General features: G+C 44.5%; 1 pseudogene; it reads right to left on the reverse strand.

The window, feature by feature from the left end:
- Window positions 1–10,944: 10,944 nt before the first annotated feature.
- Window positions 10,945–24,109, reverse strand: LOC120667790 (annotated as a pseudogene).
- Between the last annotated feature and the right edge of the window lie 432 nt (window positions 24,110–24,541).

Below are 24,541 nucleotides of genomic sequence, written 5' to 3' on the forward strand. Positions count from 1 at the left end.
CATTTGGATGTAAGCAGTCTTAGTAGTATAAGCAAAAGACAATAGGATCAGGATTTCATACCAACAATTGTTGTGTCTCTCCCCATGGCCTCGATCCCCCTCTGTTCTGAGCAACATCTACAGACTTTAAGCGTGAAGCTTGAGCAGCCTTCCTCTTTGTCTTGTACTCTTTAGATGTCCAATACTTCGACAGAAAGACCCAAGCATCATTATCGCACCACCATAGCTTGCTGGCTATGTATTGTTCTTCTGTAAGATGTATAGCACGTGCTTGATTGTCATCACAGCCCTTATGAATCTTTACAGCATCCAAACGAGCCTGATATATCAAATCAGAAACTCTTTTTGCTAGATAAGTCTCCAAATTTCTGTCAGCTTTTCTCACATCAGCTCGGGTTACCTTGAACAAAGTCTACATATGTAGCAAAGGAAATGTCAGTTATTTCCAGTAAAATAGAAGAGGCAATCAGTATGTATGATGGCTAGTTTAATTACCCAGAATTCACACTTGAGTAGCCTAGCATATGTTACGTTTGTGATATCCTTTTTGCAATAATAATCATTCCATGACATTGCTGCCCTTTTTTCAAGGATCCTGCCTTCCTCATCATGGATATTAACCATACCAGGGTAGAACCGTTTGATAAGAGCTCCAACCTGTGAACCATACTTGTAGTCTTTAGGGTTGTAGTTCACGTAGGTGAATTGCCTGCAAGAAATAATATAATGTCAACACTAAAGATAGAATAAATAGTAGAAAAAAAGTCTATCAGCAGTAAAAGATCAGAAAAAAATGTACACACTTGCTACCCTGAGGCTTCAGCATAACCTTCCCACTAGGTGGAGGCACTCTCAATTGCGTCTCATTTTTTTTCCCTCTCCCTCTTGCTTTTTTTGTAGGTTGGTCCATAACTTGTAATGTGCCACTTCCACCATCATTCGAGTCATCAAAACCACCATTGCTCATTTCTATGTTACTCTGATCATCACCAACCCTTTGAGAATTGGCAGTGCCACCATCAGCATTGGTCCCTAGGGAATTCCCACTAGCATTGGTCCCTTGGGAGTTCCCACCAACATTGGTCCTTCTGGAGTTCCCACCATCAGCATTGGTCCCTTGGGAGTTCCCACCAGCAGCATTGGTCCCTTGGGAGTTCCCACCATCAGCTTCACATGCCCTTTTCCTCGCAAGCCCTCTATGTCGAAGCCCGAACATGACCTGCATAATAATTACAAACTGAAGATTAAAGGGAACATATTTAAACAACACCAATACTAATGGAAACCTGAATGATAGATGAAAAGGCATGAAATAGTTTCTTTGGTTCAGAACTTCAGATAAATAACAAGTAAGCATTCAGAAAGCAACACATTAGTTCTGACAAAGGTAATAAACATTGAATAGTCTTGGTGCATATTCAGCAGTACATTCAACAACACATCAGTGCATTCAGCAGTACAACTAGTTTTTTTAATAGAAAACAAGAATCTAAAAATCATTTGGGTCATTAGGTGCATATTCAGGCAGATCATCTTGGTCATCATCTCTATCTTCTTCCGCCTCTAGATCATCATCTATATCTTCATCTTGAGCTTCAATATTCAGTTCGGATAGAAATTTGAGATCATTTGGATCGGTTATCTCATCGGAGACAGTTGGAACTATATTGTCTAAGTCAGCCCCTAAATCAATGACAAATGAGCCTAGCAACCCATCCTCTTGATAGAAAAGCTCTTCTGTTGGCCCATTAGGAGGATTTGAACCATCATTTGTGTCATTTGAAGGAATGTAGTTCCGTGGATAGACGTTATACACAACCCACCAATCCACTAGATCTGATTTATCTTTGCATGCATAAGGCAGATAATATACTAGTTTAACTTGACTCCCCATAACAAATGGTTCAAATGCTGCAAGCCTAGAAGAATGCTTAATCTCCACCAATCCTAAATTTTCAGTGCGTTTTGTTCCAGCTGGTGTAGGATCAAACCAGCAACAATCAAACAACACCATCTCTAGCTGTAGGCTTCCTTCCCATTTTATTTTTATAATGTCTTTGATAATACCATAATACTCTAACTCATTGTCGTTCTCATCAACACAGGAAACACAAACTCCACTATTAACTGTTGTTAATCTGGATTTTGTTTTCTCATACTCTTCTGAACGGAACCTATATCCATTCACATCATAACCCCCATAACTGGTCACCATTATGCGAAAACCAAAGGATATTTGACGCAATGCATTATCAATAGTAGGATTCCTCAAGCACTGCAGGTCCACAATAGTAATGGTGTGTCAGTTTTAAGAGTGTACAAATTGGTATACAAAGATAATGTGAATTAGGAGCATTCAACAATATTACTTCTTCTTTAAACCAATCAAAGAAGCTAGGACCATGCTGCCCACGGCTGTTTTTCCACCCTTTCAACCTTAACTCGCGGAGCTGGTCAGGTCTTGCTCTAGTGCGACTCTTCCAATGTTCCTTATCAAATTTCCTAAGGGGCCAAATTAAGTTAGCTAGGGTGAACAGACTAGATATAAAATATACTAGGAATAGGTTGAACATCCACATACTTGAAGAATTCATCCATCTCTGGCATGTTTGTCAAAATGTATAAAAAAGCAGCTTCATACTTCTCCGTTGGTAGCTCATGAACACCCCGAGGACTCATACAACGCCCCGGGTATTGAAAAATTTCAATGTTGCATGAACTTTTGAAGGAAGAAGCACCATCATCATAACGAGGCATCTTGTTTCTAATCGACAGAGCTTGTGACCTAAAAAAGAGGGTGAGGAAATTTGTTGCCTCCTCAACTAACTGAGCCTCGACAATGCAGCCCTCAACACGTGCCTTATTTTGTACTTTGCCTTTCAGTTTTTGGATTTTCCTATAGGAACCAAAGAAAGCACAAAGAGAAGGTTATTTTTACAAAAGACGGTAGAATATTAGTTATGAATTTACCTCTCATATGGATAATTCCAACGAGATTGGACAGGGCCTCCTAGTCGAGCCTCTCGGGGAAGATGGATTATAAGATGTTGCATATGATTGAAGAAACCAGGAGGAAATATCTTCTCCAATTTGCAAACAAGGACAACAACTTGCTGTTCTAATGAATTTATGACATCCTTTCTCAACTCTTTGGCACACAACTGCCGATATAAAAAGCTAAGCTCAGCCAAACACAACCATATGTCATGTGGAAGGAATCCACGGAAGGCTACAGGGAGTAAGCGCTCCATGAATATGTGGTAATCATGGCTCTTTAGGCCAAAAATCTTCCTTTGTAACAAGTTAACCACTCTTCTAATGTTGGCTGCATATCCATCAGGGAACTTAAGTTCTTGAAACCATTTAAGAATTTTTTGTTTGTACATCCTTATTAATGCAAAATGGGGCACGTGGCTTGTCCCACTTGCCATTTGCTTTCAACTTCAAATGTTGTGATGGACGATTGCAAATATCGGCTAAATCTTTCCTTGCCTTGACATTATCCTTAGTCTTGTCAGGTACATCAAAGCAAGTGTTCCATATAACTTCAGCTACATTTTTCTCATTGTGCATCATATCAATGTTGTGTGGTAGCAACAACTTAGGAAAATATGGAAGTTGCCAAAGGCCACAAACATGGGTCCAATTGTGCAATTTACCATAGGTTTTTGTGTCACCTACGAATTTGCTCATTTGGGCATAGATTTCCTCCCCCGTCAAAATCCTTGGAGGCTCATCAAGAACCACGGTGTCCTTACGAAATGCATTAGATTGAAATCTGAATTGATGGCCTCTAGGTAAGAAACGCCTATGGCAATCAAACCAGCAAGCCTTGTGACCATAACGAAGTGTAAATGCCTTAGTATCACACAAACACACTGGACATGCAAACCTACCATGTGTGCTCCATCCAGCAAAGTTACCGTAAGCAGGAAAATCATGGACTGACCATAGATAGGCTGCTCGCATCTTAAAAGTTTTCTTGAGTGAAGCATCCCAAGTGTCTACCCCCTCCCATAAACTCATTAATTCATCAACTAAATGTTGCATTAGAATGCCTAGTTTCTTTCCAGGATGTTCCGGGCCAGGGATCACAAGAGCAAGAAATATGTACTCAGATTTCATGATTGTGCATGGTGGAAAATTCAATGGGGTAACAAACACTGGCCAACAGGAGTAAGGAGCTGCCATTAAACCAAAAGGGGTAAAACCATCTGTTGCAAAGGCAAGACACACATTTCTAGGGTCACTTTTGAAGTCTGGAAAATCTTTATCAAACTGTTGCCATGCTTCTCCATCACAAGGGTGCACCATTTTACCAGATTTGGACGGATAGTGAGACCGCAACAGCTGTGCTGTATGCTCATGCAAATATAACCTCTGTAACCTATCAGTGATAGGAAGGTAACGTAGCACTTTACGTGGCACTTTGCTACTACCATCTTCGTAGCGGGAGGTGCCACAAACACCACACTTGTCTTCACTTTCATTATCTTTATAGTAAAGCATACAGTTGTTATAACAAACATCAATTTTGACATATGCCATACCAAGACCCTCAAAAAGCTTCTTTGATTGATAGAAGTCTTTGGGCAACTTAGATTCAGGAGGCAATAGTTCATGGATTAATTCTAAGTTTGCCTCAAAGTGTGCAATTGACATATTGTATTGCGCTTTCAATGCCAACAGGCGTGCCATACCAGATAGGGATGAGTGAGTTGTGCTCTCATGGACTAATTGATCAGCACTTTCTACCATCCTATAAAAAGCTTTAGCATAGGCAGGCGGTTGGTCATCAATTGGTGGTGGATGGCCACCAGCTATGGTAGCCAACATTTCATCCATGTGGTCAGTTTCACAAAAAGCATCATCATGTCCACCCTCAACATAGGTACTATCAACTCCCTCACCATGAGCTGTCCATATTCTATAGTTATCCTTAAAGCCAGCTCTACACAAATGCATCTCTACTGTCAGCCTTGTCTGCCTAAGAAAGTTCCGACACGTAGCACAAGGACACTTGATGGTGCCATCTTCAACTACATTAGGCATAGAGAAAGCACGATCCAAAAACTTGTTGGTGTTTTCTATCCAATCATCAGAGAGGCCTTGTTTACGAGACCAACCAGTGTACATCCACTCACGTTCTGCCATTGTTTTTGTTCTATATTTTATTAAAAAAATAGATTTTAGATACATATAAATTCACATCTATCAACCAAATACTAGCACCATTTTCTATGGATTTACCAAACAATCAAATATTGATTTTCTAATATCAACTAACTTCAATTCCCCAACAATACAACAGACATTAAAGTCAATCATGTACAAATATCAAGTAACTTCAGTTTACCCAACAAGCACACATGTAGCATCAAGATAGTTTGTTAGACAAAGAATAAGTTACCTCTGTTGGCTTGGAGCAGTCAACACAGATGTGAGAATAGCTCCTTTGGAGTTGATGTAGCTACTGCAATGGTGCCTGCTACTTCAACCTTGGCGTTGTACAGTCCTCTTCTGCAAGCTTAGCTGGCGTCAAGTGCTGCCTTCTCCACCTTAATTGAAGCTCGGTTCCATGTCCGTGCTTCTCCAATCCTCAACGATTAAGTTCAGCATATCAGCAATTCAGCATACAGAACACACACAGTTTCATATGCAACAAACATCCTCATATTGCTAGAGCAACACATAACAATTAGGGGAAAATATTGCTAGAGCACACAACACGGAAAAAATCGGGAAAAAGGATGGAGTGCTGTACTGATGAAATGAGAATGACAGAGTTTGCAGAGAACCACGGTACAGGCAACTAAAAATTCAGCAACGCGCAAATCGGACAAGGCTAAAAATTCACTTGCCACAGCAACTTGCTTCCTGTAAAAGCCGCTCAAGAATTGACTGCTAGCTGCTAAAAACAGTGAACTGAACAAGCTAATGATTACTTGCTGTGACCAAAGAAATCGATCGAGCTGCACTTGCTGCTGGATGCACCGACTAGCTAAATAAACATGGAATAAATGAAGCACTGTTGCTTGATAGTGACAAAGCCGAAATTTGAGCAATTAAAAAACAAATACCAGCAACAGCTTTAACTCAAGAACGAGCATGACTTGGTGCTGGACTGCTAGAAAGAGACTAAATTCAGATCTGGATAAACTGCTGCAGCTGGAGCGGAGTACTACGGTGGGACTACTCACCGGTGCTCTGGAAATCGACGAACTGGGGCTTCGGGCATTGGTGTAGAGGGGCTTCAGGCGCTGGTGGCGGAGGGGTGGGCGTCCGGCGCTCGGTTGGGGAGGGGCGGCCGGCGGGGTGGAGTGCTGGGGGCTGGCGATGGGTGGAGATCTAGGGGCGAGCGGCAATGGAGAGTTGGGGCGTCGCGCGGGGTTGCGGAGTGGGCGTCACGCGGGGTTGCGGAGGTGCGGCGGCGGAGGAGAGCTGTGGGGGCGTCGCGCGGGGTTGGGGGAGTGGGGCGCCTGTGGATAGGGTTTGGAATGGGTCGGGCGGTTTTGTTGTGTGATGGGCCAACAGAAAAAAAAGCGCCGGACATTCTCTTGGCGCCAACACCAAGCGCAAGCGCGCGACTTAGCATTTTTAGGCGCCATTGTGAATTCAGCCAAGCAAAAAATCTGCGCTACATGTTTCCTGGCGGCAACAACTATTTTCATGAGAGTTCATGTCAAGAAATAACAATTTTTCATGGCGGTTTGCATAGCACTCTCACGAAAATAGGTTTTCATGACGGGATTTGTAGCACCTCCATGAAAAATACTAATTTCATGAGGGTGTGTTTTAAACTCTCACGAAAAATCCATCCCCTCACGAAATCTCGGTTTTGTGGTAGTGCGGCCGGCCGGCACGGATCTGGCCCCAACCCGGCGAGCGGCGCGAGAGCTCATCCCATCGGCGGCGGTGCGAGGTTGGGGCAGGTCGGCGGGTCCTGGGTGTCTGCTCACTGTGCAGATCTATGGGAAGGATGATCTCTCTGGTGTGCGCGAGGTGGGGAAAACTGCTCTGAAGAAATGTGAGAGCTTTGGTGTGTTCGTCCAAGTTCATGCGGTATTTTTCTCCTTTGCTTCTGAAAGTCAGAAACGAGCATACAGGTACTGTATGCTCGCATTCGGCAACGCAAATTTCCTAGCTAGGCTATGCGCGAATCTCTCATTTTAACTCGAGCTCGCGGCATCATTAGACTGAGCAGTCGCTTGTTGCTGTTGCAGGTGTGGATTTACTGATGCTAGCACTTGGGCTCCCCTAAGTTTTGCACTGAACATGGAATGCCGAAGGGCACAAGTTTTATATCATTTTGTTGACCTGCCATTTGTTTCTTGTTCATACTAGAGCTGCAATTTTTCAATCCATGGAGTTGATGTTTAATTAGTTTGCTGGCCCGGTGTTTCATTTAAATGTACATCAATGGTACATTATGTGTACATCAATGGTACATCGACTGAACTAGTAAATATATTACAACAACTGGTTTTATCATACATAAATATTTTGATTATTTGTCTTTTGGACATCTTTTGTAGTTGTACATGAGAGGTACCATTGATATTCAATAAATTCAGAAAGCATTTTTGTTGAGTTTAGAAAGGTACAGAAATTTGAAGGATTCTGTGTTGTACCATAATTTTAATTTTGATTCATTAGTTTTGTTCATGTGAGGTAAATCTTTTAATATTTTTTTGGGTAATTTTGTTTGGACTGTGTACGTGAAATGGGAAAAAATGATGTGTTCTTTGAAGTGTACATGTGATGTCCAAATGATGTACACCAGATGTATATGTGACTTGCTTAAGCATGTACAGTCAAGTGTGAACCACTTTAATTAGTCAACAATCCATAAGTGCATTCTTTTGGATAGAGGGAGCATCGTACTAGTACATATTGATCTTTGTGCATATATTCTAAGGCAGCAAATTATACATATGTTTTTGAGTGATTTATGTAATTTTTGGATTCAAAACAAATAGTACCTGAGATGAATATGTCACACGAACATGATACTCTCTCTTCGGACGTAAATGGTTCAAATTTCAAATGAAACAATCTCTTGCATGATGTGGTATGTTGGGTTATGAGCCGGATTTTGAAAATTGAATGCGGTGCAAATGGATTAGTCTGCAGATATGATAGATGCATTCATCACAAAAAAATCTTGAAGTACAGTCCACACCTTTTTCTAAACAAAGTTGTACTAGGTACCTGTCAAGTCGAATGGTAAAGTTGTCCACCTTTATGCATTGGAAACATGCAAGAAACAGTAATATACTTGACATATACACCTTTATACAATTGCATGCAAGTACAGGTTGCGAATCTCGAGAAGGTACCAACGGTAGCAATTGCCCGGCGCACGGATTGCCAGGAACAAATCGTGTTTTCCGAAAGATCACCGCTGATTTTTGATACAAAAGTTCAACCATTCATTTTATTCAAAAGATTTATAAAAATTATCATTTATTTTTACACGAGTTGTTTTTATCAGTAAAGACACTCTAAGTACAACTCATATTTATGCAATTTACATATAAAAAATGAATAAGATGAATGATCAAAGTTCATATAAAAAGGTCAACGAAAATGAAGGGAGTATGAATGAATATTAGTGAACTCGCAGCTCACTGGAACCGACCGAGGTGCCATGCAAGCAAATGCCCCGCCGGCTAACTTGGTGCTTGCCCTGTGTGCTCCTGCGCGCACGAACCCGGCTAGCTCTATAGGTGGAAAAAGAGATACTAATTCAACATTTTCAAATATAACAGGTATTGAAAAAATTCTGAATTAATTATAGGTGAAAAAAGAGATACTAATTCAACATTTTCAAATATAACAGCTATTGAAAAACTTATGGATTACTCCCTCCATTCACTTTTATTTGTCGTTGTTGACTTTTGATTACACATTTGACCATTCGTCTTATTCAAAAAATTTTACAAATATAAAAGAACATGGATCATGCTAAAAAATATTTTTAATGCTAAAACTAATGATAGTAATATGAATAATAATTATGTAAATTTTTTGAATAAGACGAATAGTCAAACATGGAGTCAAAAGTCAACGTCGGCAAATAAAAGTGAATGGAGGGAGTAATTGTCTAACTAGGTCCCCGAACTATTAATTTGCAGTTCCATGTCCCTAAACTTGCTAATTGGTTCACCTAGGTCCATACCTTCCTAATATAGTGCTATTTGACTTATTTGGAATCTTTATAGCTTCTATTTTTTCTACCTTATCATTCATATCGTTGTTCAAAGCTATATTACATTAAAGAAGGAATGCAAATATATTCCATTAGAACCCCCTAAGGGCAAGTACATTGGTGTCGTCTTAAAGGCGGTCTCATGCGGTGACACGTAATCTTAAGACGATCTATCAGACAACTTCTACCATGGCTTGTCTTTTAGTTGTCTCAAAGTTATACCATATCCCTTTATTTGTGGATGAATTAAAGTAATATTTTGAGTCGCATGGCAATAACAACTTGTACAGTGGTTGGAACTAGTCTTATACTCCTAAATTTTAGGCTATGAGGCGGTTGTTTCGCGAGGCAACCACCTCTTTCTCTCACCTTGCTCTCTCTCCTCCACATCACCAAAAATCCTATATGGCATTGTATGAGACAACCTATGAGACCGCTGACACGTAGCAATGTACCTGCCCTAAGCTAACATCATCTTCTTTCTTGTCCTATCATCATGTAATATCATTTTAGCGTCCACATCAGCATCACACAGACCATGTTAGAGCCCACGTCAGCATCTGAAGGGTATTACGGGTTTTTGGACATTGAGTGAACAGATTAGCAAGTTTAGGGATCAACATGGAACTGCAGTTAATAGCTTGGAGACTTCGATGACACACCTGAACAAGTTTAGGGACCATTGATATATTTTACTATGTGTATCAATATCAATAATTTTCATTTGTATATTGATTGCATGCTATCTGTGAAAATACACTTAATGTTGAAATTGTGGGAGTTTTGTCACTAACAGTGTTTGTTCATTGGAGTTTTTCAGTTCTCCACAGTTGATGTACTTTCTATATGTAATGTCAGATCAAAGAAATGAACAAAACTGTGATGTTGTTTTGCAACAGGATGTGTAAGGTCTTTGGTGTCTTTATGTGCTAAGTGTTCTCCGGTTACATTGTTGTTCATGTTCAAATTGAACATTCTCTAATTCATATTGATCAGCACTTAACATTTGTTGCCAATTAGTTGCCTCCAAACTATAGTTTCTATGTATATATCAGTTTATTTAGTCTTTCATATATAAGCCAGAGTGCTTCCCAAAACAACTGATTGTGAGTTTTGGAAAATATAGTTCAAGAATTTTGTTGGAGATGGACAGTACTGCCAATTGCATCGCAAGATCTTCTACATACTTTGCCACTGGAATTGGTAATTGGTAGGTTTTGGTCGTGACAATCATTTGTTGATGGAGGAATAGTTACTTTGCAAAACGACACTGTCAATCTGTCATCATACAGACAAGAGGATTTATTGCTTGCTAATTGCCTTACCTTCAGTTAGTTAAGCTGTTGGAATGAACATTTTAAATTTGTTTAAGTGATTGATCGTGGTGGCCCAGTGTTTTTGGCATATATAACAGGCTTGTTTTTTTGCATTGCAATATTTTTAGCAGAATATTTTAGATATTCAAATTTTATTTGATGTTTATCAGGAATTCAGGACGCAAATGTCAATATATAGTTCTTAAAGAATGGCAAAATATGGACACGTAGATGTTAGCTAGGCACAAGGGGTAGTTTGCGGCCCGGGTGAGTTTGATGCGTTTTCCTGTTTAGGACTGCTTGAAATAGTCTTCCTTATAGAAAGTAGACAACGTATTTTCTGCTTGGTATCAATAGATGGAAGTTACTATATATAATAATTATAATAATAAAATAAAATATCACATTAAATTGGGATTATTGTCTTATTGAATCAAATCCAGTTCTAGCCACGGTAAAATGCAGGACAACTGCGAGAGAAAAAAAAAGAAAATAGCCGGTGCAAACTATATAAAGCTCACCAAGGTCATCATCCTCATCGTCGATGTCGGTCCCTGCGGCACCAGATGACCTCTGGTACAACGCCGAGATGACAGGGCTGCACACATCCTCCAGCTCTTTGAGCTTCTCCTCGAAGTCCTCCTCCGCGTCCGGGTTGCCGTCGAGCCACTCGTTCACCTCCCTGCCTGACGGCCTCCTCCACCTTCTCCTTCTCGTCCGCCTCCATCTTCTCGGCCATCTTCCCGTCCTCCACCGAGCTCCTGACGCTGTACGCGTACGCCTCAAGCTTTTTGCGAGCGTCGACCCGCTCCCGCACCTTGCGGTCCTCCTCCGCGAACTCCTCCGCCTCGCGCACCATCCGGTCCATCTCCTCCTGGCTGAGCCGGCGGTCGTCACTGGTGATGGTGATCTTCTCCGACTTGCCGGTGCTCTTGTCCGCCGCCGCGACGTGGAGGATGCCGTTGGCGTCCACCTCGAAGGTGACCTCGATCTGCGGCGTGCCCCTGGGCGGCGGCGGGATCCCGGCGAGGTCGAACTTGCCGAGCAGCCGGTTGTCCCTGGTCATGCTCCGCTCGCCCTCGAACACGCTGATGGTCACCGTGGTCTGCCTGTCCTGGTACGTGCTGAACACCTGCGTCTTCTTGGTCGGCACGACCGTGTTCCGCGGGATCAGCTTGGTCATCACCCCGCCGACGGTCTCCAGGCCGAGCGTGAGCGGCGCGACGTCGAGGAGGATCACACCCCGGGTGTTGTCGTCGACGTGCCCGCCGAGGATGCTCGCCTGGACGGCGGCGCCGTACGCGACGGCCTCGTTGGGGTTGACCCCCTTTCTGGGCTCCTTGCCGTCGAAGTAGTCCTTGAGCAGCTGCTGCGCCTTGGGGATCCTGGTGCTGCCGCCGACGAGCACGATCTCGTCGATCGGTCGATGTCGCCCTTGTGCAGCCTGGCGTCCGCCAGGGCCTTCTTCACCGGCACCATGGTCTTTCGGAACAGGTCGCTGTTGAGCTCCTCGAAGCGCGCCGTGGTCAGCTGCTCGGAGAAGTCGACGCCGTCGAAGAGCGCCTCGACCTCGACGCGCACCTGGTGCTAGTTGCTGAGCGCACGCTTGGCGCGCTCGCACTCGCGGCGCAGCTTCCCCAGCGCGCGCGCGTCGCTGGCGATGTCGCGGCCGTGCTTGCGCTTGACGAGCTTGATGAAGTGGTTCATGACGCGCTGGTCAAAGTCCTCGCCGCCGAGGTGGGTGTCGCCGTTGGTGGCGAGAACCACGAAGACGCCGTTGTCGATGGCCAGGACGCTGACGTCGAAGGTGCCGCCGCCGCCGCCGAGGTCGAAGACGAGGACGTTCCTCTCGGCGCCCTTCTGCTTGTTGATGCCGTAGGCGATGGCGGCCGCGGTGGGCTCGTTGACGATGCGGAGGACCTCGAGGCCGGCGATGGCACCGGCGTCCTTGGTGGCTTGGAGCTGTGCATCGTTGAAGTAGGCCGGCACGGTGACGACGGCACGCGTGATCCGGTGGCCGAGGTAGGCCTCAGCCGTGTCCTTCATCTTGGCGAGCACCATGGCGCTGACCTCCTCTGTCACGACCCAAACGTGTTAAACATGATTAACACTTAAGTGATGTCATTATGAGCTTCATTAGAGCCTAATTAAGCATCTTCGGTTTTACTTTTACCTGGGCAGAACTGGTCCGACCGGTCAGACCGGTTGAGCTCGCCGCGCACGCATCACGGCTTGGCGCGCTTCGGGCATCGCCGCCGGCCATGCTCGTTCCACACGTCGCACATGTCTTTGCCCGCAACCAGCCACCGGCCTTATCCCCTCGGAGCTGCACTGTTTTTTCCCTTCTCTTCTTCTCTTTCCTCTAGCTCGAGCCGAGTAGTGGCGCATGGCCGGCGCCACGACCACCCTAGCCGCTCCAGTTCCGATTCCACATGCCCAGGGCCTCCTCGCCTTGCCCTCCACCTACTCCAAGCCTCCCCGAGCTCGACCCTGCATCTCCTCGGCCGGAATCGACCGTCCTCCGGCCGGCCACCATTGAAGCTCCACCCTCGCCGTCGATTCACCTCCTCCGGCCGTTTTCCTCGCCTTCCAACTGTCAAAATCGTTCCCCTGGTGAGCCCTCGACCTTCCCCATCCTTTTCCCCGCCGTCCCCTCGCTGGAGCGCCGTCACTGTCCCCTGTTTTCTGCAGTTCTGGGCAGTGACCGGTCTGACTGGTTTTGTCGACCGGTCTGACTCGGTGGTGGCGACCGGTTTGACCAGTCTGGCTGGTGGTGTCCACCGCGCGTCTGTGACCAGTCCGACCGGTTCATTGACCGGTCTGACTGGTGTTGACAGCCATTCTAGTGTTGCTAGATGTGCAATTCAGCTATCATATCATTTCATATCTGTATCTATTCATACATATCATTCCATGCATCTCGTTTTGTGCACGTCTAGCATCATGTTAATCCATGCATCTCATACATGCATTACAGTGACTGAACCATCGGAGATCGAACCCGTAGATTCCACCGAGTCCGTTGAGCCCGAGTCCAGAGTTCAGTTCGTGGTTGAGCCCGAAGCTAACCAAGGCAAGCAGCTAAGCATGATTCCTTGCTCCTATTTAATCTAATTTTGTTCGTTATCTTACCGGGTAGTGTTGGGTTATATATAGTATGTATATATTGCATTCTTCTACCTACTTTCTTGCATTATTCCTTCTTGAATTGTTATCCATGTTCTTGTCACCTGTTAGTCAGTTATTTACTTAACTTGACTAGATGCTTAGCCCTGCTTCGAATACTTATATTGCTCGCCAGGCAGGAATGGTTGGAGTCATCACACTTACCGGATATCCTTGATCACACTGGTTTGTCTGGGTGGTGTTGATTTGGTAGTATCAAGATTCGAGCAGAATGGTAGGGACTAGAGAATGAAGTCACATGGGCATAGTCTGCTTGGATCATTTAAAGACCGTCCGTGGATGCCATCGACTTTGACTACCTTTCCGTGCTACCATATATCCAAATAATAGTACGGATGAGCCAATTAGCTACTTTGACTTGATCATTGAGGCCCAGTCCTAGATGCGTGGCCAAAGGACTATGTAGAGAGGCTTAGGGGTGTCCCTGGTGGACCTAAGTGACTCTCCGCGCAAGCTAGGCGTACCCTCAACGGTTGAGCCTTGTTGGAAACGATTGATGCGAGTACCCTCTTATCCGACTTGGCCGGTTGGGAGAGCCGCATAGTCTTTGTGTCGTGTGGGTAAAGTAGTACACTCTTACAAGGTTTGAATCAATTCAGATTACCGCGCTCTCGGTTATGAGCAAGCTCATCGTTCGTCAAATTTCTCGTAGAGAGTTACGAGTAAGTTGAAGAAGTTTCATGTCATCTTTATGACCAAGTATATTACACCCTTAACCAACTAAAATTACTTGGGTTTGGGAAACTTTAATTAATTTTGCTAGGTGATAGTTAATAGAGCTTATGCTTATGTAATAATTACTTAACCCTAAATATTTCGTTTGAGCCTTTGCATAATCCTTGTTTATTTAATTCCATAAGTCTTGCGAGTACCTTTTGTACTCAGGTTGCTTTCTAAACCTGGTTGCAGGTGAGCTAGAAGTGGTGTTCGGCCACTTCTACCCCGCCGATCCAGGTGTGGGGGAGGAGTAGGTCATTGAGGCTGGGATGATGTCCTTGTGTAAGGCACCATTATCTTAGTATGTTTTTTTTATCGTAGTAGAACCCCGTGAGAGTATGTAATAACAACAAACTTTAAGTCTCAATTTAATATGGTTTTTGTGAGCCCAAGGCTTGTACTAGAAGTTTGAACCCTCCTATTTTGAACTGGTAATATTAAGTGTTGAACTCTGGTAATGTAAAACTGCTCTTTGTGGTACATCGGCAATGTATACGTGTTGTATAACGGTACATGTGCTTAATCCTGGGCATGTGGCAAACACGTACCGGGACTACCGGATTTGCTTTCGTTCTAGGTGAATTGTGTTGATTAAGTGCCTCTAAACTGTGGATTAGCATGTGGCGTGTCGAGAGACGGACACGTGCTAGCTCTCATCTTAAAGGATTAATCAATAATTTCACCTAAACCGAATGCAAATTGGGCGGTTCTCATAATGGGTATTAGAGCCGAGGTTCCATGAAGTGAACCTAAAAATTTAGTTAGTGGGTTGAGAGTAAAATAAAATTTGATTACTTCCCCTAAGATTTATTTTTGTTAAAAATTTGAACCTAAGATCAATTGCTATCTTTCTTCCTTTATCTTAGAGCTATTTTTGTTCTATTGCCTCACTTGTTTAATTAAGATATGCTTAACTCCTCTTGTTTTCATGAGTAGCGGGAGCGTAGGAAAACCCTTTCACCTGCTGGAAACCTTTTGAGCCATCTACCGGGGTTGAGAGGGTGGGAATCACACATTGTCCTAAGTGATACTAGGAGGGTTGTAGCGCTGCTGGGCAATGTGGTTGTTTCGGGTCGTGAGTGAGTATTAGAACATTAAGGCGTGCTCACGATGTGAGGAGATGTCATATTACATTCGTACCTCGCATGAATGCATATTCCCTCTCTTGATCTCCAAATCAGCATCTAACCAATCTAATGTGTTGTTGTCCAGATTTTGCCCATCTCATTCTTGTTGATCTTAGTGGACCGAATCTGCCCTTTCTCTTAGGAATGCTATCCTAGTGTTGGTATGTGTTAGATTTTTATCTACGCATTACCTTTCCACCTTTCCTTGTGTATCATTCCTTGGTGTCTTGGGTGTTAACCCTTTGGCAAACATGATCAAGGTCCAAGGGTGAAAGCCGAGCATCTCAAACCGGCTGGTACTCTTCAACTTTTACCTATTCCGTCTTGGAAGTGTGAAGAAATTGGAATGGATTTTATCACCGGATTACCAAGATCTTCTCAAGGATATGATTCTATATGGGAAATTGTAGATCATTTGACAAAGTCGGCTCATTTCCTCCCGGTCAAGACTACTTATCAAATCAAGCAATATGCGAAATTGTATCTCACTCGTGTTGTCTGTCTTCATGGTGTTCCTAAGAAAATTGTCTCCGATCATGGCCCTCAATTTGTTGCTCACTTCTGGAGAAGTCTTCATGAAGCCGTGAGAACCGATCTCATCTTTAGCACTGCCTATCACCCTCAAACCGACAGTCAAGCTGAGAGAGTCAATCAAATCCTAAAAGATATACTAAGAGCTTGTGCTCTCATCTATGAGAAGAAATGAGTTACTTGCTTGCCATTCGTAGAGTTTTCCTATAACAATAGTTATCAAGGATGTATCAAAATGTCCCCCTTTGAAGCCCTCTATGGACGACGGTGTAGGACTCTTATCAATTGGTCTGAATCTAGGGAAAAGCCTTTTTTTGGTCCAGATTTGGTAAAAGATGCCGAGGATCAAGTCAAAATTATTCGTGAGAATCTTCGCATTGCTCAATCTCGCCAAAAGACTTATGCTGATCGTTGTCACCGAGAACTCCACCTCAAAGTTGGCGATTATGTTTATCTCAAGGTCTCTCCATTCAAGGGTGCTTGTCATTTCTATGTAAGGGAAAAGTTAGTGCCTCGCTATGTGGGACCCTTTCGGATCACCAAGAGAGTCGGAGCAGTGGCTTATCAATTGGGACTTCCTCAGTCACTCTCCTCCGTGCACAATGTTTTTCATATATCTCAATTGAAGAAGTGTCTCCGTGTTCCCACCGACGCCATCGACCTCAAATCACTTGATGTTCAACTAGGTCTTACCTATGAGGAGCACCCTATTGCCATTCTGGATCGTGATGAAAGAAGAGTCAAGCATAGCATGGTGAAGTTTGTCAAGGTCCAATGGAGTAATCACTCCGAGGATGAAGCCACTTGGGAACGTGAAGATCGATTACGTCAAGAATATCCGGAATTCTTTTCCGATAAGTAAGTTCTCTTTCTACCGCACCCATGTTCTTGTACACGAGTTCTTGGATGGTTAACTCGTCCAGGTGAATATGGCCTCAGTCCACCCGGAGTTTTATCCTTTCCTTCTTGTCTGTCCAAATCTCCGGACGAGATTTTCTCAAGGGGGTGTCACAACCCAAACTTGTTAAACATGGTTAACACTTAAGCGACATCATTCTGAGCTTCATTAGAGCCTAATCAAGCATCCTCGGTTTTGACTGGGCAGGACCGGTCCGACCGGTCAGGTCGACTGGTCAGACCGGTTGAGCTCGCCATGCGCGCATCATGGCGTGCCACGTGTCGGGCATCGCCGCCGGCCATCCTCGTTCCACGCATCGCGCACGTCTTTGCCCGCAAACAGCCGCCGGCCTTATCCCCTCGAAGCTGCACTGTTTCCCCCTTCTCTTCTTCTCTTTCCTCTAGCTCGAGCCGAGTAGTGGCGCATCGCCGGCGCCACGACCACCCCCGCCACTCCAGTTCTAATTCCGCGCGCCCAGGGCCTCCTCGCCTTGCCCTCCACCTACTCCAAGCCTCCCCGAGCTCGACCCCGTGCCTCCCTGGCCGGAATCGACCGTCCTCCGGCCGGCCACCACTGAAGCTCCGCCCTCACCGTCCATTCGCCTCCTCCGGCCCTTTTCCTTGCCTTCCAACTGTCAAAATCATTCCCCTGGTGAGCCCTCGACCTTACCCATCCTTTTCCCCGCCGTCCCCTCACCGGAGTGTGGCAGAACCAACTGAATTATCCCAGCTCAAGTGCGCTGGCCATCACCATAAAGGCAACATCGACTCAAACGCACTTCAAACGGAACAATTCTTGGTCTGTCGGGTAACGTCCCGATACAACCACCGGTTCTCGGATCAAACAAGCATACCCTGCACGAAGGTGAGTCCAGAGATATTACAACCATACATATTTTACAACACAGGCATAGCAGTTCTTACAATAAGTTTAAAACATTATTACAGATCCAAACTAAGTAAAACATTATACAAGACATATGTTTAATGTTCAGAGTTTAAAGCAGCGGAAAGAAAACACGACGGCTACAACACGTCGCAAGAGGACACCAAGCTAGCCCAAGCAAAATATCACTCATTGGGGTCATTGCCGGTCGAAAACGGATCCCATTCTACGGACCAGCCAGGAGGCAAAGAGCAGGGCCAAGACAGACTAGCGATCTGGTCCTTAAAACTCATACCTAAAAAAGGTTTCAGCAGCAAGGCTGAGTATTCTAATACTCAACAAGACTTAACCGTCAACGGATATACTTAGTCCACCTAGCTAGACTATGCAGGGTTTTGTAGGCTCTGGTTTTTCTTTTGCTGAAAAGCAATAAAGAGTAGGTCCTTATTTTCAAATTTTAGCTTCCAAGATTCTAGTTGATTAACCATTCTATGTAAGCAACTACTCCTATTCAACCATGGTAGAACTTTAAGCAAAAATCAAGATTGATCATAATAATGTTACTCTTATTACTCTGTGTGGCAAAGGGATCAAGTAGTCCCAAACCATGAGAAGCGGACGATTCGAATTGAAATTTGTTGACCTGGCTAGGCAGATCTAACACACACGTTTGGAACACCATTGGGTCGTTCCCAAACAACCGTTGACCTTTCATTCCGGCTTGTGGATAGGGTCACTCTCCCCGACTACAGGGCACCAACTTCCTCCCTACACCCGTGGTGTTGCGCAACATAAACATAAATAAAACCTATCTCTAAGAGAGAGTGAAAGGTATATCCACTCCCCGGTCCGATCGGCTACTAGGCTTACCGCGTACCATATTTACGGCATGTGGCTAGTACGTTCAAAAACTTAACCACCGCTACCACACACCGCGACCTTAGCAAAATTTATCAACACAGACGGGGTCTCACCCATGGTCATGATATCGAACACGACTCCGCCCGTCGTCCTTATATTGATAGCAGAAAGTAAACAAGCAATTCCTATAGAGCTCGCGAGTGACAGGCAATCACTCGACTTTTACCGGTCCTATAAGCTTAGCAATTATTCGAACTTAGGTCTAGTGTTCAGTACATAGGTTCCTAAGATCATGCATCTATTGTTTCAATTCAAATCCTAAGAACTGTAAATGCACAAGTAAGTAATTAATAATGATAAATTGAAATAATTTGAAATACTGGGTTATGTCCGGGGCTTGCCTTCGCGGTAGTCACTAGATAAAACAGCCTTGGGCTCTTCCGAACTTTGGTCCGGGTCTTCAGTCAATACAGTGGCATACACCTGGGCTTCTGGATCACCTTCTTCGGACTTCGGGATCAACTCGTACGCCCCGTCCAATAAAACAGTTGTATCTATATGTGATGCAAGAAACGATATTTCAAACACATACATTTCATGATAAAGGTGTAGTCTAACACTAAGCAACAAAACTTAGCATATGGGCAATCATTTATGGAGTAGTTAATTAACATCACTTACTCCACAAAACAACACGGTCAACTTCACAAAAGAATTACACTATCTTCATAAAGCAAGTGGTAGTTGTTTCCTATAGCAAATAAAATATGGTTTGCTAATAAAACAATAACTCAGTACTCAAACAGCAAGAAATTCAGAAAAAATTACTCTAAACAGAAGGTATACAGAGTAATTAATCCTGAAAATTTCATATCAATTCACGCATCCAATTAATCAGAATAAAACATTTACTCAGGCAGCACCTAGAAAAATATTAAATTCTACAGAACAAAAAAGGACACTTATGAAGCTCAAAATTTTTCAGAACATGGCTAATACTCTTATGAACATCCTATAAATTTTTCAGAATTTATCTAGGCACAAAATAGAAGTAATAATTTTTACAATGTTAAACCACATATGATAATTCTAATTAGTACAGGCAGTTATATAGTTTTTCTGGATCATAAATTCTACAGACATGAATACACGACCAAAGTAGAATGACACAAAAATTCTCAGAATTTTCTAAGCAAGGAAACTATTTATCACAATTAAAGCCTATTTAAAAAACATTAAATCAAAGATATAGCTAGACAGCTCTAAAATTTCCTAAAATTGGGTAACAGAAAGGTTTTAGTGATATGTAAGCAGGAAAAAAGTTTTACACTCAGAACTTAAAAATTTCTACCAGCACAAATAAATTAGCAAAACTAGTAGATTTAGAAATCTTGAAACTTTGACCTAGTTAATGATGTTAAAAAAGTTTCAAATTTTTACCAGGAACTAGTAACACTATAAGACACAATCAAACCAAAAATCACAGACAGTTACTTAGTAGAACTCCTAGAACAAATAAAGCCTATTTATTCTTTCCTTTTTCTTATATTAAAATACGAACGAAAAATGAAGATGTGTATGTAACAAAAGTTGTAGGCCCTGTAGCAAGGATTCCAAAACATTTGGATTTGTATTTTTATGATTTTTCTACGAATTTCTATGCATTTTCAAAGTTCAGCCTAAAAACAAAAGGAAAAGAACTGAAGACTTGCATCTAGGCCCATAGAAGATTTCAAATCCTAGCAACCATGCCCCTGGCCGGAGTCAGAGCGAGGGGAGGGGGTTGACCGGCCGAATCCCTGCGAGGGTCGTCGCCGGCGGCGAGGGAAAAGAGACTGGGGAGCAAGAGGAAGTCAAGGCGCACCTAATGGTGTGCTTGGACGGGCCTGGGATGGTCGGAGTGAGGTGGTCCACTGCGAGCAGGGCGACGGCAGCAGAGAAGAACAGCGGTCGGAGCTCGGGAAACGGCGGCGAGGTTGCTCTGGTGGAGAATAGGTGACGAGGAGGGGTCGGTGAGCTACGCGAGGACAAGGCGGAGCTATTGGTGGGGTCAGCGCGGGCGGAGGTGGTCTGGAGGTGCGGGGCGACGGTGAACTTCAAGCTCACCGGCGTTCGGGCGGGCGGCGGCGATGTTCTGGGGGTTCTGAGCAGTGAGCGGGAGAGGCAAGGAGGGGAAAATGAAACAGGATTGCTCCTGGTACTGAGGCGCGCGCGAGTTGGGGAGCTGAGGCTCTGCAGCGAGCTGTCCACGGCGACGGCGAGGTGGCGGCCGCGGAGTTGGCCGGGGCAGCGTGGCGAGGGGAGCAGGGCTCCAGTGTTAGGGGAAGTGGGTCCAAGAGGTCGCGGGGGCTCTGCGTGGGGCGGTGGGCAAAGCAGGAGGTGGCCTGCGGCCATCCTTGGCGGCGGGCGGCGCTGAACTGTGCCGGCGGCGGTGAAGCAGAGAGGGAGGGAGGTGGAAGATGAAGGGTGGACTGTTTTACAATTTCTAAAAATTCCAGGGACCCTACTGTAAATCAACAATAACTTTTAAACTAGGGCTCAATTGAAAAAGTTCCCAACATGAAAGTTGTTCAACTTTTCAAGATCTACAACTTTGATGTTGTGCAAAAATTGATTTGACCAAAGGTTAAAGAGTTATTTTGAAAACATAGGAAGGATTTTGAATTTAATGGACTTTTGTCTTTTCCATTGCAAATTCAGTTTAATTTCAAACTAAAAAGCAAAATTTTCTGCCATGTAATGATTACACTAAATTTACACATAAACCCTCCACAAAAGCAATATTAGCTCTCCCTATTCAAATTAAACTATAGAAATGACCCTGCAATAAATCATATTTACACAACTACCCTTTTATTTTTGCAATAAGATCCTTTTTCAAGCAAATTAAGCACATGATGCATAAAATAAGTACAATTCTACTGTGCAGACACCTAGGGTGTCACACGGAGCACCGTCGCCGGCTGCGTCGCCGTCACTGTCCCCTATTTTCTGCAGTTCTGGGCAGTGACCGGTCTGACTGGTTCTATCGACCGGTCTGACTGGTGGTGGTGACCAGTCTGATCGGTTCGGTTGACCGGTCTGACTGGTCTGGCTGGTGGTGTCCACCGCGCATCTGTGACCGGTCCGACCAGTTCGGTGACCGGTCTGACCGGTGTTGACAGCCATTCTAGTGTTGCTAGATGTGCAATTCAGCTATCATATCATTTCATATCTGTATCTATTCATGCATCTCATTTTGTGCACTCCTAGCATCATGTTAATCCATGCATCTCATACATGCATTACAGTGACTGAACCAACGGAGATCGAACCCGTGGACCCCACCGAGTCCGGAGTTCAGTTCGTGGTTGAGCCTGAAGCTAACCAAGGCAAGCAGCTAAGCACGATTCCTTGCTCCTATTTAATCTAATTTAGTTTGTTATCTCACTGGGTAATGTTGGGTTATATATAGTATGTATATATTGCATTATTATACCTACTTTCTTGCATTATCCCTCCTTGAGTTATTATCCATGTGCTTGTCACCTGTTAGTCAGTTATTTACTTAACCTGACTAGATGCTTAGCCCTACTTAGAATACTTGTACTGCTCGCTAGACAGGAATGGTTGGAGTCATCACACTTACCAGATATCCTTGATCGCACTGGTTTGTCTGGGTGGTGTTGGTTTGGTAGTATCGAGATTCGAGCGGAATGGTATAGCCTAGAGAATGAAGTCACATGGGCATAGTCCGCTTGGATCGTTTAAGGACCGTCCGTGAATGCCATCGACTTTGAGCACCTTTCCGTGCTACCACATATCCAAATAATGGTACGGATGAGCCAATTACCTTCTTTGACTTGATGGTTGAGGCCCGGTCCAAGATGCATGGCCAAGGGGCTATGTAGAGAGGTTTAGGGGGTGTCCCCGGTGAACCTAAGTGACTCTCCGCGCAAGCTAGGCGTACCCTCAACGGTTAAGCCTTGTTGGGAACGGTTGACACAAGTACCCCCTTTTCCGACTTTGCCGGTTGGGTGAGCCGCATGGTCCTTGTGTCGTGTGGGTAAAGTAGCACACCCTTGCAAGGTTTGAATTAATTCAGATTGTCGCGCTCTCAGTTATGAGCAAGCTCATCGATCGTTGAATTACTTGTAGAGAGTTTCGAGTAAGTTGAAGAAGTTTCATGTCATCTTTATGACCAAGTATATTACACTCTTAACCAACTAAAATTACTTGGGTTTGGGAAACTTTAATTAATTTTGCTTGGTGATAGTTTATAGAGCTTATGCTTATGTAATAATTACTTAACCCTAAAGCTTTCGTTTGAGTCTTTGCATAATTCTTGTTTATTTAATCGCGTAAGTCTTGAGAGTACCTTTTGTACTCAGGTTGCTTTCTAAACCTAATTGCAGGTTAGCCGGAAATGGTGTTCGGCCACTTCTACCCCGCCGATCCAGGTGCGGGGGAGGAGTAGGTCATTGAGGCTGGGATGGTGTCCTTGAGCAAGGCACCATTATTTTAGTATGTTTTTTTATCGTAGTAGAACTCCGTGAGAGTATGTAATAACAGCAAACTTTAAGTCATAGTTTAATATGGCTTTCGTGAGCCCAAGGCTTGTACCGGAAGTTTGAACCCTCCTAATTTGAAATCATAATATTAAGTGTTGTACTCTGGTAATGTAAAACTGCTCTTTGTGGTATATCGGCAATGTATACGTGTTGTATAACAGTACGTGTGCTTAATCCTGGGCATGTGACAAACACGTACCAGGACTACCGGATTTGCTTTTGTTCTAAGTGAATTGTGTTGATTAAGTGCCTCTAAGCTGTGGATTAGCACGTGGCGTGTCGAGAGACGGACGCGTGCTAACTATCGTCTTGAAAGATTAATCAATAATTTCACCTAAACCGAATGCAAATTGAGCTGTTCTCACATCCTCCGGACTGAACTCACGCACATCGCTGCCCCTTACCTGGACGCACGCGTGCGGCTTCCCGCTGCGGTCCACGATCTCGTACGGCAGCAGCTTCATGTCCCGCTGCACCATGGCATCGTCGAACTGGCGCTCGATGAGCCGCTTGGCGTCGTAGATGGTGTTCCTCGGGTTGGCCACCACCTAGTTCTTGGCGGCCTCGCCGATGAGGCGCTCGCCGCCGTCGGTGAAGGCGACCCAGGAGGGGGTGATGCGGTTGGCCTGGTCGTTGGCGATGATCTCCACGTAGCCGTTCCGGTAGACCCCGACGCACGAGTAGATGGTGTCCAGGTCGATGCCGATGACGGTGCCGGTGCCGGTGTTCTGCTTGTCGGCTGTTGCAGCAAACGCCGACAGGGTCACCAGGAGCTGCCCGGCGAGCAGCAGCACGAACAGCAAGCTCCACGCGCGGGCCTGTGCCATCTTGTGGATCTCCGATCCTGCTGATGTTGCTTGTAGACGAGTAGTGTTTTTGATATGAGGAGGTAGGCAGGGGACGCTGATATATAAAGCCGGTAGAGCAGGGCGTGCAGAGGCTGCAAGAATTGGAGGTGGTTCTCGACTCCGAATGACGTGCGTCATCCAACGGCTGACCGATGCATACGCTGCATGATCTGAGCCGTGCGTTTACCTGATCGGTGGACAAAAGATTTTTAGGAACAATTATGCTGGCAATGGAGATGATGGTACTGGTGGATGGAGAGGATGTCATGATTCCAGATGGGAGAATCAGAATTGCTTCACCACCAATTAGAGCAGATCTGAGGATAGAGATTTTAGAGAAAGGGAAGAAATGGAATTGAGGGAGAGACTGACTAGAGAGCAGGATGAGCGCAGAAGAAGGGAGTAGGCACA

This window comes from Panicum virgatum, chromosome 3N (assembly GCF_016808335.1).
Source record: "Panicum virgatum strain AP13 chromosome 3N, P.virgatum_v5, whole genome shotgun sequence".
NCBI lineage: Eukaryota > Viridiplantae > Streptophyta > Magnoliopsida > Poales > Poaceae > Panicum > Panicum virgatum.